This window comes from Helianthus annuus, chromosome 6 (genome assembly GCF_002127325.2).
Source record: "Helianthus annuus cultivar XRQ/B chromosome 6, HanXRQr2.0-SUNRISE, whole genome shotgun sequence".
Classification (NCBI taxonomy): Eukaryota; Viridiplantae; Streptophyta; class Magnoliopsida; order Asterales; family Asteraceae; genus Helianthus; species Helianthus annuus.
In genome coordinates, this window is record NC_035438.2 from 32,366,360 (window position 1) to 32,380,190 (window position 13,831).

The following is a 13,831-nucleotide window of genomic DNA, read 5'->3' on the forward strand; positions in this document are numbered from 1 at the left end:
AACCACGGGTCGTGTTCACTGAGCACGTGGCCGTGGTGAACTTTCTGACCAACCTTCTTTTCTGTTTTTGTTGCAGGACTTGGAACCAGACGCCACCTCTACGTAGTGTATGAGCTCCAGTTCTAATAAAGACATAAAAGAACCTCTAGAAGAACCCGAACGCTTTCTCAGAAAAAGACTGAAAACTAAAAACCAAGAGAAGGTTTCGGGGAACCCACTTCCAATGGCGGACCAACGTACCCTCATGGATTATCTACGACCTACCGTGGGTAATCTTGGCGCCGCTATCAATGCACCGAATGTCGAAGCCAATAACTTCGAACTTCGGCCGCATTTGATACAGATGCTTCAAAACTCTGCAACCTTCCATGGGCTTGCGGACGAGGATACCCATCTACATATTACTAATTTCTTAGAAATATGTGATACCTTTCTGATCAATGGAGCATCAAATGATGTCATCCGCCTCCGAATGTTTCCTTTTTCACTAAAAGACCGAGCAAAAGCTTGGCTTAACGCTCTCCCAGCTGGATCGGTAAACACCTGGGATGAACTAGCCCAAAATTTTCTATATAAGTATTTCCCTCCCGCTAAAACGGCTAAATTAATGACTGAAATTAATACATATTCCCAAGAGGACGGGGAATCCTTATATGAAACTTGGGAAAGGTTCAAGGAGCTATTGCGAAAGTGTCCTCATCACGGTCTTGCGATATGGCAACAAGTATCGACTTTCTATAATGGGTTGTTGCCACACACAAGACAAACACTTGACTCTAGCTCCGGGGGACTTTTAGGTAATCGCCGCCTGCATGAAATATATAATCAAATTGAGGAAATTGCTCAAACCAATTTCCAGTGGCACACTCCCCGAGGCAATAAATCTATTGCCCCGGGTGCCCATAAGGTTGATGAAAGCACCTCTTTACAAGCCCAAATCGAGGCCCTTTCTTCTAAAATTAAAAAGTTAGAGATGACAAAAACAGTCTCGGTTATGGCTTGTGAAGGGTGTGGTGGGCCACATGAAAATTGGAGTTGTATGAAAGAAACAGATGACAAACCAGAATCGATAAACTACATTGATAATAGACCTAGGCCGTCGGGTCCTCCAACGGGCACCTACAACCAAGGATGGCGCAACCACCCTAACCTTGGTTGGAGAGAACCCGACAATAGTAGTAACCAACAAAGCATAAATCAACGAACAAACTTTCAACAACCGAGAAATGAGTCACAAAATTTCTCTCAACAACAAGGTGGACGAAAAAGGCTTGAAGATACTATATCTCGCCTCATCTCCGACACTGAAAAGAAAAACTCGGATAGGTTTCTACAATTAGAATCAAATTTTAGAAATCAACAAGCTAGTATACAAAACATCGAAAAACAAATAAATCAACTAGCCCAAAATTTCTCCGAGAGACCGCAAGGCGCGTTACCAAGTAATACCGAAACAAACCCAAAAGCACAAGTTCATCTCATCACTCTACGGAACCGTACCGTAGGTCCCGCGGAAGGGCCATCGCCTACTGAGGAGATCGCATCACCGCCCCAACAAGAGAAGGTTACTCCTCCATCACCAGAACCCACCAAGGCTCCTCCGGTTTCGTACCCCGGTAGGTTAATCCGTCAAAAGACAAATGAGCAATTCGCAAAATTCGAAAGTCTACTAAAACAATTGCATGTCAACATTCCTTTCATTGAAGTCCTAACCCAAATGCCTAAATACTCAAAATTCATGAGGGACTTCCTCATTCATAAAAGGAAAATTGAAACATTGCAATTAGTTAACTAAGGCGAAGAATGCTCCGCCCTCGTACTCAACAAACTCCCCCAAAAGAAAATTGATCCCGGAAGCTTCACAATTCCTTGCTCGATCGGGGACTCCCCCGTTCGTAATGCACTAGCCGACCTTGGGGCTAGCATTAACCTCATGCCCGCATCAATGTTCAAAAGACTCGGCTTAGGAAAAACGAGTCCTACAAAAATGAGTATACAACTTGCTGATCGATCCGTTAAATTCCCGCAAGGTGTCGCTGAAAATCTACTAGTCAAGGTCGACAATTTCGTCTACCCGGCCGACTTTGTCATACTTGATATGGAAGAAGACACCGAAGTCCTCCTCATACTAGGGAGGCCATTTCTAGCCACCGCACAAGCAGTGGTGGACATGAATGACGGAACACTCACTCTAAAATATGGGGATAATGAAGTAAAGTTCGGGGTTGGGAAGAGAATAGAGGACGATGACCCGGTCAATTACATGAAGGTTATTGATTCGAGTTTGGATGATGCTCTCCGACGGTGCAACATGGGATGCAAAACATCCCGCTCGAAAAACATATAACCTCACTTTGGGTCTAGCCAAGGACCCTTATAAACGTGGCGCACCACAGAGGCATTCCGCGGAACTATCCTTAGTTTAGTTTAATCTTTTATTTTTAATTTGCAGGAATAAAACACACTCGGGATGGTCAAGGATGACAAGGGAAACGAGAAACATAGCCCCATGCATGAAAACAGGGCCATCCGACAACAATTTCTTCATTACAGTAAGCTCAGCACGGGCCGTGTCCAGCCAACACGGCCCCGTGCTGAACATCCTGCAGAAAATTGCCCAGTTCAGGTAACTGGACACGGGCTGTGTTCACTGAACACGCCCCCGTGTTTAGGCTTCTGTCTCTTTTCTTTAATTCTTGTTACTGGCACCTGAACACGGGGCCGTGCCCGGTCACCACGGGGCCGTGTCCAGACTGCCAGTAACATAAAATTTTGCTTTTAACACCATTTTACACATTCAATCAACCTAAAAACCTGTTTTTGGGACACATTGAGGACAATGTGTAATTTAAGTGTGGGGGGGATGCTAAAACCTTGAATTTTGCAAGTCTTAATAACAAGCCTTACACAAAACTCTATTGGAACCGCTAATCACCCCAAATTTTTTCCAAAAAAAATTTCATTTTTTTTACTTGTCTAAGTTTAAGTTGGGAATTCAAGTCTTAACAAGGTTATATTTTTTTACAAGTTTACAACCGATAGCGTCGTAATAAAAAGAACCAACATAAGAAAATTATGAAAAGGCATGACAAACTTAGTTAAAATTTGATTATATATACTTGATCACATAAAAACCCTTTCCCACAAAAGTGAGTTTTGAGCCTTTAACGAGCATACAAATATATATCTTTACACTAAATGCTCATTTTTCATTTCTTGTGTGAATAGCCGCTTGGTTCGTACGACTCTAGAACTTGCCACAACAATACATTCCCGGTCCTTACCAACTTAAACCCAAGTAAGTAAATGATGGAGGCATTAGGACTAACCATTTTTCTTTCTACACCATTATTTTTCATTTTTTTACCGCCTACCCAAAAATCCCCCTAGTTAACCCCTTTGAGCCTAAACCTTTTCAATTCTTAACCCAAAAACCATCACCCTTTTTACCCACCTAAACCTTTTTATTTTCTAATGACTCTCTTCTAAAAAAAAGCAGTTGTATATTTTGATGAAACCAAATAAACAAACAAGTTCATCAAAAATAACCTTGTTTGAAACAAGTGGTTCATCAAAATAAAATAAAAATGTGAAAAATAAAAAGTCTTTCAAAAACCGACGTTTGTTACGCCTTTCGCCCTTTTTACTAACCACTAACCCAACCACCCACCTTTAGCCCAAGCCTAACCCTTCACCCAAAAAGTCCACTTGATATTTACAAAGGTATATAGTTAAAAAGGAGGAGGATTGATTACTTGGCAAGCTTATAGTAGGAGTAAGTTCCATGCCGCTCTCGAGTGATTCACTAAAAATACACCTTCGGCCGAGTGTTAAGTGATTCCCCCGTGAGGTATGTGAACTTGTATATAAATGGAATTTTAAAAAGGTATGTTATGCCCTAATAAATAATTTATCTTATGAAATGTTCTTAATAAATCATGACGAATAGGATTGTAAATAAATAAAAAATTAAAACCTAAATAATCTTGGAATTCCTGACACTCTATGACAAGCCCAAAAACCTTCTCTTCTACCCATTCCATTTGGGAGTGAATAAAGCCACGTTATAAAGAGTTTTGCTTGAGGACAAGCAAAGATTCAAGTGTGGGGGTATTTGATGTGCACAAAATGCAACATATAAATTACATCAATTGTGGCTTAAAACTAACCCTTTTTTAGTACTAATGTTGGAAAAAGTATGCTTTTGTCTTCCTTTTGTGTTTTCAGGATTAAATGAGCTCAAAATAACAAAAGAAGCAAAAAGACAGCAAAATCTAACATAAATACAAGAAAAGGAACAAAAGTGGATTGCCCGACCCCTCGACAACATCTCCCAAGCAAAACAGAGAAGCCAGAAGACTGAACACGCCCCGTGCTCAGCGAGCACGGGGCCGTGCCCAAGAAGCAGCAGAAAAGACAAACCTATAGAAGCTTCTACTGCCCACCACGGGGCCGTGCCCAGCGGACACGGGGGCGTGGTCAGAATGCTGCAGGCGCATTTATTGTAATTGCGAATTACAATTAATGAAGAGAGAGAGAGTGTCAGACGGACACGGGGCTGTGCCCAGCGGGCACGGGGCCGTGCCCAGGCTTCTGTTCAGCCTATAAATAGGAGTGCTTGGAGCCATTTCAACTCATCCCTTGGCACACCACCTCTCTCACACTTCACCCACCACCCACCGCCATCACAACACCATCATCCACCACCATCATCCATTGTCCATCATAGAGTGTGTGAGTCGTCTCGGGATCCAAGATTGATCGTAATAGTTCTTGACAATCAAAGGCCATGTTTGCCTAAGTCTCTTACATCACTTGGTGAAGACAAGTGTTTAGTGTAATACTTTTTATTTTTAATCTTTTGCACTTTTTAATTGGTTTTGTATTAATGACTTTAATTACTAGTTTCTTATGTTGAAGGTGATTCTTCCTTATCGTTTGTCCGTGGTGTCTTGGCATTATTTTACTGTCTATATAAAATAAAAGATTTTCACCATTCATATCTCCACGATCTATATGGAGGTATGTTGGCTACCTGGTCGGGGGTTAAGGGAACGGTTTGGTAAGAGTCTTGCCATTGTTCAGTGTATAGATCCTACAAAGGACCTGGGTCAAATTTAGTAGGACCTCCTTCAATACCCAAAGGTATTGGATGGCGGGGGTCCAAACTCTTTGACCCCCTCATAAGTTAAACTACTATTAAAACTTTAACCCGACTACTTAGGACTGTATCCCTGCTGACTCAGACTACTTAGCCGAGGGTAACGTCGCCTTCAAAAGAGGGGCCTACCACATTATGCATTAATAACTTAATTAATTATCTTTCAATAATCCGACCCTTTAGGATTGTATCCTTGCTGACTCAAACTACTGGGTTGAGGGTAACGTCACCTTCAAAAGAGGGGCCTACTACAATAACTAAGATAATCTCTTAAATAAGTGCAAAAGTGCGTAAATAATCAAAGGTTACACTAACACACGATTCGGATCCAAGTGATTCATCTTGTCTATCTGTTTTTACTTTTATTTTTATTTTCAGCATTTTAGTTAGTTTTATTTTCTTAGTTTAAAAATCTTTTCTAACATTTTGATTTGATTAGACGTTGAGGATAAACCGGTACTAAAAGCTCTTGTATCCTTGGACGACCTCGGTATCTTACCAACACTATACTATGTCCACGATTGGTGCACTTGCCCATATGTGTGTTTAGTGTTAGTAAATATCGTGTTTTTTAAATTTAAAACTTGGCTAAAAGTGTAAAAAGGGCTTAAAATATACACCTAAAACATATATACACTAACACGCATCAGTGATGTGACCCTGTAGTCCCTTTTGATGTATCGTACATTGTAGAACATGTAAAACTGTATTTGTGTTCATTGATATATGAAAGCTCAATCGCAATATTCTCATTATATGCATTGTTGAATTACTTGTTTATATTATGGTTGAGATGTTATGTGCTTACTTGCGTTGATAAATGCTATTACGTATACATGTCATGTGCTTACTATACTTATTATGACCTGACCAATACAATCTTCATATAGAAGATGCCTCCACGAAGAGAAACTCGATTGCCCACCACAGAGGCTGAGTTACAAGAACGGATTTCACAAGAGATAGCATAGCACGAGGCCCTGTGCTCTGAACATAGCGGGGGTACCTCAGGAAACAACCCACCTCATGGTAATGTTTAAGTCACTAAAGACACATTACGTTACATTTGGATATTCCATGTGCGTTCGCTAATGATTTCTGTGAATGATGTTGCTTGTACATGCTGTACCTATAAGCAGTTCCTAGACTGTAAGCCTCTGAATTTCGACGGCACCGGGGGTGCTGTAGCTTTCGTCAGATGGGCAGAAAAGACCGATTCTGTGCTAAGAATGAGCAAGTGTGCGCCAGAGCATGTAACAACTCTCACTAAAATTAATACTTAGTATGATAATTATCCAATAAGGAAACCCTAATTGAGACACCCAAGTAATTCTGCATAAACCCTAACATTTTCAGAACAATCAGAATCAGGATCAGGGCCCCTAAAATTCAGAGGGGGACAAACCTAGCTGATAATTATCTTCATAATTTGCTGTAGGACGTAAATTTCGTCGAACTGTCAACTCAGCAAGCCTACTGGGACACGAACCTACCCTACCCTAAAATGTTACCCGTCGCGCCACGCGACAGGACCAGGTGTCCCTGTCGCGACACGCGAGAAAGTCAAAAATTCAGTATAAATAGAGGGGGTTGGCACTTGAATTCTGTCTTTTAAACGACAAAAGAATTCGTTATACGTACTGAGTTATACTCGGTTTACCACAATTAACACACACGGGTATCGAAATGCTGCCGCAATCAGGGTATTAACTCAATCGCTGTTCAATTCTTTTCTTTCCGTCAGCTTTTATTTTTGTAAATAATAGCTCGGGATTTTACCCTCTAAATCCCTAAACTCTGCCCGTTATTAGGGTAATAACTCTAAATCACTGGTACGATACTTTATCCGATCGATTATAACTATCCAACGATTGTCTGAGTGCTGCTCAAATTGAGTTATACTTTGTTATTCATCGTGATTTCGACTTGAATGTTTGAAGTACTGTCCGACCTTGGACTATACTCTGTCATTCGTTGTGAATCCGCTGAATTGTTAAGTATTACACTTGTAAATCGTTGTGAGGGTTTTATCTCGTGATTATCGTTAAAGTTGAATTGAGTTAGTACACTAATACGAGTTCCATTGTGTCTAGAAATTAGAACTCGTAATCAGGAAACTGCTAGAGTACTTAGTAGCTAAGTAAACTTAATAGTTAAATAAACTTAGCAGCTAGGTTAACTGAGTAGGTTAATTAATCCATTAATTAGGTTCAATATTAATTAAGTAGGATTAATTAAGCTAAACCAGATTAATTAAGCTAAGTATGATTAATTAAGTTAAGCAAGATTAATTAAGCTAAGTAAGATCTACTAATCAGAAATATATATATATATATATATAAATATAAATAGATAAGATCAAAGGAAGGTGCTAGGAAGGTGTAAGAGGATAGACATCTGTGTATAGGAAGCTTCCTAGAAAATGCATAAGTAACTTCCTAGAAAAGCTATAGGAAACTTCCTAGAAATACAAGGGAAACTTCCTAGAAATTTCCTTTTCCTACCTATAAATAGAAGCTTAGGAATTCATTTTCCTTTGCTCATTTCTCTTCTTCTTTACTCTATACGTTGGTGTTATAACCAATAATCACCAAAGCGAAGTTCTGTCCGATCGATTCAGGAACCAACTAACGGATGCCAAAGTACTATACTTTGTGAGTTCGTTAAACGGATGCCAAAGTACTATACTTTGTGAGTTCGTTAAACGGATGCCAAAGTACTATACCTTGTGATTTCGGTAAACGGAATCCAAAGTGTTACACTTTGTGAATTTCGTTAAGGTTCGAAACTCGTGACTACCGTTAAGGTTTGATTTGGGTTTTACACAAATACGTATTCCATTCTGTTAAACTATATAACTACCAAAAATACTCCCAACTACACACTCACAATCAAACAAACCATTAAATCATCAAAAGATCCAGAATAATAAAGTGCATGCTTAATTATCGGAAGAAGTAGAATCAAGAAGCTTGTTAACTCAATCTTGCATGCTTATAAAGTGAGTCATTCTTCTTTTTAAATTGTTTTCTCACAGTTTGTGAGTAAGTATTACAATACCTCAAAATTATTTTCAAGGTTATAATTACAGGGATTAAGTCTTTGTAATCACCAAATTACAGCTGGTATGTGGGGTATTGTGCACATTACTATTTCAATCACTCTATGTGAGTGAATATTACTCTATGTGAGTGATTATTACTCTGTGTGAGTAAACCGTCACTATTTGGGGCAACGGGACCCAATAGTGGTATGACCACAGTCACAGATCCGGTCGAGTGACAAATACCCATTCTTGATAATTGGTTGATGAAGACATTGTAATCGCTCTTAATACTGTGAATTATAACAAATCTGTTTTTATAAAACCTGAATGAACTCACTCAGTATTTCCCGCTGACAAAACCTTTTTAAAACGCGTTTCAGGTAATTACAGTATATTGGAGTAAGAATTGGATCCGGCACCGAAGGCATCAAGAAGTGGCTTGTTTTATTAATTAAATCAAATTAAGAAATATTGTTTTTATTAAAAGCTACCTTTGTAAAACTTGGAATTCATTCCATCCATTTAAATAAAATCCGGTGTTTCTAAACTCTGATATTTTCCTAACTCACGGTCCTGATGAAATTTCCGCTGCAATGTTTTTCAAAATAATCACCGGTACCACTGGACTGCTCGCGGCTCCCGATTCCGTCCAGGGTGGGTCGGGGGACGTGACAGAGCACCAGGTCACCTACATCTCGGGACTTTTTCTAGGCGCTCTAACATGGTGGAATCTCCAAGTTCAGACCTTGGGAGAAGAGGCTGCATATGCCATGTCATGGGATGAGATGAAGGAACTCATGCGCAAGAAATACTTTTCAAAGGCTGAGATACAGAAATTGGAAACTGGGTTTTGGAACCTCAAGATGGATGGTCCAAAGATTGCTGAATACGTGCAGAGATTTCACGACTTATCTCGCGTCGTTCCTTACATGGTTGATCCGGAATTTAAGCGCATCGAGCGTTTTATTTGGGGATTGGCACCCCAAATCATGAGCATGGTGACGACATCAAAGCCTGCAACGATCACTGAGGCTATTGATCTGAGTGTAGCATGAACTGAAGAGGCAATCAGGTTGAACAAGTTTTCGATCTCTGACCATAAGAAAAAGGAGACTCACGTTGAGTCATCCGGTGAGAACAAAAGGAAGTTCTCAAATTTTAAGAAAGGTACCGGCAGTGCCCACAAGAAGAAGGATGTGAAACTGCCATTTAAGACTGGTGTTGAAAACAAAGGAAAAGGGTATATGGGCATTCTGCCCAAATGTGATGTGTGCCAGTACCATCATGCCGGCCAGTGCAGAGTTAGGAAATGTGAGTCTTGTGGGAAGGTTGGTCATTCGAATGAGACGTGTTGGGCTAGCACTGGTCGTGGTAATGGTGGTCAGAGGGGTTTTGGCAATGGAAACAATAATCGTGGTGGAAATGGGTATGGAAACCGCAATCAAGGAGGAAATCGCGGTAATGATAATCGTGGTGGTTTTGGAAATCAAGCTGGTAGTGGAAATCGTGGTGGTTTTGATAATCGTGGTGGTTTTGGAAATAAAGCTGGTAATGGGAATGGAAACGGTCGGGGACCAGGTTGCTTTAACTGTGGAGATGTGGGGCATTTCAAGAGAGAATGCCCAAAGATCAACCAAGCTCAGGGAAGGGTTTTCAACATCGGAGCTAGGGAAGCTCGCCAAGATCCGAACGTAGTCACTGGTACGTTCCCTATCAACCAACGCTTTGCATCTGTACTGTTTGATACTGGTGCCGATTATAGTTTTGTATCCCAAGAATTTTAGAATATACTTGGGTTGGTAGCTAGTAAGCTAGATATTTCGTACTCGATAGAGCTAGCTAATGGAAAGCTAGTAGAAGCAAATGAAGTCATTAGAGGTTGCGTGATAGAACTGGGAGAGCATGAGTTTACGCCTGATCTTCTGCCAGTCGAGTTGGGAAGCTTTGACATGGTAGTCGGAATGGATTGGTTGTCAAGCAACCGAGCAGAGATCGTATGTCACGAGAAGATCATTCGCATTCCAATGGCGAATGGGGAGACGATTTGGTGCATGGAGAAAAGCACGATACGCCTCTAAGGATCATCAGTTGTTTAAAAGCTCGAAGATGTTTGCAGAAAGGGTGTGTTGCCTTCTTGGCACACATTGTGGACAAGGAAGCCGCTGAGCCAAAGTTGGAAGACATCCCAGTTGTGAAGGAATATCCTGAAGTCTTCCCCGAAGACTTGCCAGGATTGCTGCCGCCGCGACAAGTCGAATTCCACATTGACTTAGTTCCAGGCGTCGCGCCTGTAGCTAAGGCACCTTATCGACTTGCACCCTCAGAAATGCAGGAGTTCTCGACACAACTTCAGGAGCTTTTGGACAAGGGATTTATCAGACCAAGCTTCTCGCCTTGGGGAGCCCCAGATTTGTTTGTCAAGAAGAAGGACGGTAGTTTCCGCATGTGTATCGACTACCGAGAGCTAAACAAGTTGACCATTAAGAATCGGTATCCTTTGCCAAGGATTGATGACCTGTTTGATCAACTACAAGGTTCGAGTTTCTACTCCAAGATCGAGCTTCGATCAGGTTATTACCAGTTGAGAATTCAAGAGGAGAGTATTCCAAAGACGGCCTTTAGAACTCGGTATTGACATTACGAGTTTTTGGTAATGCCGTTGGTTTGAAAAAAGCGCCAGCAGTGTTTATGGATTTGATGAATAGAGTCTGCAAGCCATATCTCGATAGATTTGGGATTGTGTTTATCGACGATATTTTGATCTACTCAAGAACAAAGGAAGAGCACGAACAACACCTAAGATCTATTTTAGAGCTGCTTAAGAAAGAGAAATTATACGTAAAGTTCTCGAAGTGCGAGTTCTGGTTGCGCGAGGTTCAGTTCCTTGGCCACGTGGTTAACAAAGATGGAATTCATGTAGATCCCACAAAGATCAAGGCGATCAAGAATTGGGAGACTCCGAAGACGCCAACCGAGATCCGTCAGTTCCTAGGTTTTGCAGGCTATTATCGCAGATTCATCGAGGATTTTTCGAAAATCGCTCAACCTTTGACCTCCCTTACTCAGAAGGATAAAAAGTACGAATGGGGAGATAAACAAGAAGAAGCTTTTCAGTTGCTGAATAACAAGCTTTGCGATGCACCAATTTTGTCCCTACCCGAAGGCACCGATGATTACGTGGTGTATTGCGACGCCTCGCGTCAAGGATTAGGTTGCGTGCTGATGCAGCGACAGAAGGTTATAGCTTATGCTTCGCGCCAACTGAAGGTTCATGAGAAGAATTACACCACACATGATTTGGAATTAGGCGCAGTGATGTTTGCATTAAAGATCTGGCGACATTATTTGTATGGCACCCGATGCACGATCTTTACTGATCACAAGAGCTTACAGCATATATTCGACCAGAAGGAGCTTAATATGAGACAGCGCCGATGGGTGGAGCTGTTAAACGATTATGATTGTGAATGTCGTAGCAGACGCCTTGAGTCGGAAAGAAATGATTAAGCCCATAAGGGTTAGGGCTTTGGAAATGATTATACAGACAGACCTCTTGTTGCGCATTCGTGCTGCGCAGAGAGAAGCTCTTAAGAAGGAGAATCTTGTGGACGAATATCTCTGTGGGATGGAGAAGCAGTTAGTACCCAATAAGGAAGGAACGTTGTGTTTCATGGGAAGAATTTGGGTTCCCCTCTTCGGTGGTCTTCGAGACGTGATCTTTGATGAAACATAAATCAAGGTACTCGATCCATCCAGGATCGGACAAGATGTACCAAGATCTAAAGGATTTCTACTGGTGGCCAAGACTGAAAGGCGATGTTGCAACTTACGTTGGAAAGTGCTTAACCTGTGCCAAGGTAAAAGCCGAATATCAGAAGCCTTTAGGTCTTCTGCAATAACCTGAAGTACCCATGTGGAAATGGGAGCAGATTTCAATGGATTTTATAACCAAGTTACCAAAGACACCCAGAGGTTATGATACGATTTGGGTAATCGTAAACCGTCTGACAAAATCTGCACACTTTTTGCCAATCAGGGAAAAGGATAACACAGGTAAGCTTGCTGAGCTGTACCTCAGAGAGATAGTTGCACGACATGGAGTGCCTCTCTCGATTATATCTGATAGAGACGGAAGATTTGTGTCAAGGATTTGGCAATCCTTCCAAGAAGCCTATGGTTCTCAGCTGAATCTGAGTACTGCATTTCACCCACAGACAGATGGCTAGAGCGAACGAACGATTCAAACGCTAGAAGATATGTTGCGAGCTTGCATGATGGACTTGGGTGGCAGTTGGGACACCCATCTACCTTTGGTAGAATTCTCATACAACAACAGTTACCATGCAAGCATTCAAGCTGCACCGTTTGAAGCTCTCTATGGACGCAAGTGTCGATCACCGTTATGCTGGGCAGACACGGGTGATAGGCGGCTTGTTGGTACCGAATTGGTTCAAGAGACGACAAACAAGATTATACAGATCCGAGAGCGCATGAAGGCGGATCATGATCGACAAAAGAGCTATGCGGACCAAAGGAGGAAACCTTTGGAGTTTCAAGTGGGAGATATGGTTTTACTAAAAGTCTCACCTTGGAAGGGTGTAGCACGCTTTGGGAAGCGTGTAAAGCTGAACCCCCGATATATTGGACCGTTCAAAATCCTGGAGAGGATTGGCCTTGTAGCTTACAAGTTGGATCTATCCGCAGAACTGAATGGAGTTCATGATACAGTTCATGTATCTAATCTGAAAAAGAGTCCAACTCAAGAAACAGTTGTCATTCCTGCCGATGAAGTTCACATTGACGACACACTCCACTTTACCAAAGAACCTGTTGAGGTTACCGATTGGAAGGTGAACGAGACACGTAGGAGTAGTGTTAAACTCGTCAAGGTTCGATGGAACACGCGTCACGACCCAGAGTTCACCTGGGAGCGTGAGGATTGCATGAAAGCAAAATACCAGCATTTGTTCCCCAACTCCCCTACAGCTAGTAGCAGAACTAAAATTTCGGGACGAAATTTTCTTAACAGGGGGAGAATGTGACAACCGTCAAAAAAATCCAGGTATCCGTACAATTAATTAACCATGATTAATGCTTAATGACTGTGCTGAATTACAAATAATTGCTCTCTGATTACTGCATCATACTTACACGTGCGTCACATATTGCATAACGTCACATCATTTTTACATACAAGATTTATTGACATAAATTGTCACACCCCGATATTTCCACATATCACCGGTGGGCCCGGTGGGGAGTATCGTGACGTAGTTGATATCTTCATGGTCAAACACACACAAAACAGCACAGCGGAAGTCTTGGAATATAAAATATTATTACAAACTCAAATGTCTGAAAATATCAAAGTATTTATTATAGACGAGTCTGTAATATCGAATCCACAGGAGGATCATCACAGAATATTTAAAATGAAGCTTAGCAGGCTTTATGGCATCTTTAAGGATTTGCAAGATCCTCTTTTTTGACACCGAGCAACTCCCAGCCTATTACGAGTAGTACCTGCCACTTAGCCTTTTGAAAATACGTCAGTTTTCACTGGTAAATACAATTTAACTGACTCATTTGAAAAGAGTTTATAAAAATTGATTTAAGTGCACAAG

At 41.3% G+C, this 13,831-nt stretch overlaps 1 non-coding gene across 1 annotated transcript; it reads right to left on the reverse strand.

Moving 5' to 3' along the window:
• Positions 1 to 601: 601 nt before the first annotated feature.
• Positions 602 to 708, reverse strand: LOC118480024. Its single transcript, XR_004861665.1, has one exon. It is a non-coding gene; the product is annotated as a small nucleolar RNA R71 (small nucleolar RNA).
• Positions 709 to 13,831: the final 13,123 nt, after the last annotated feature.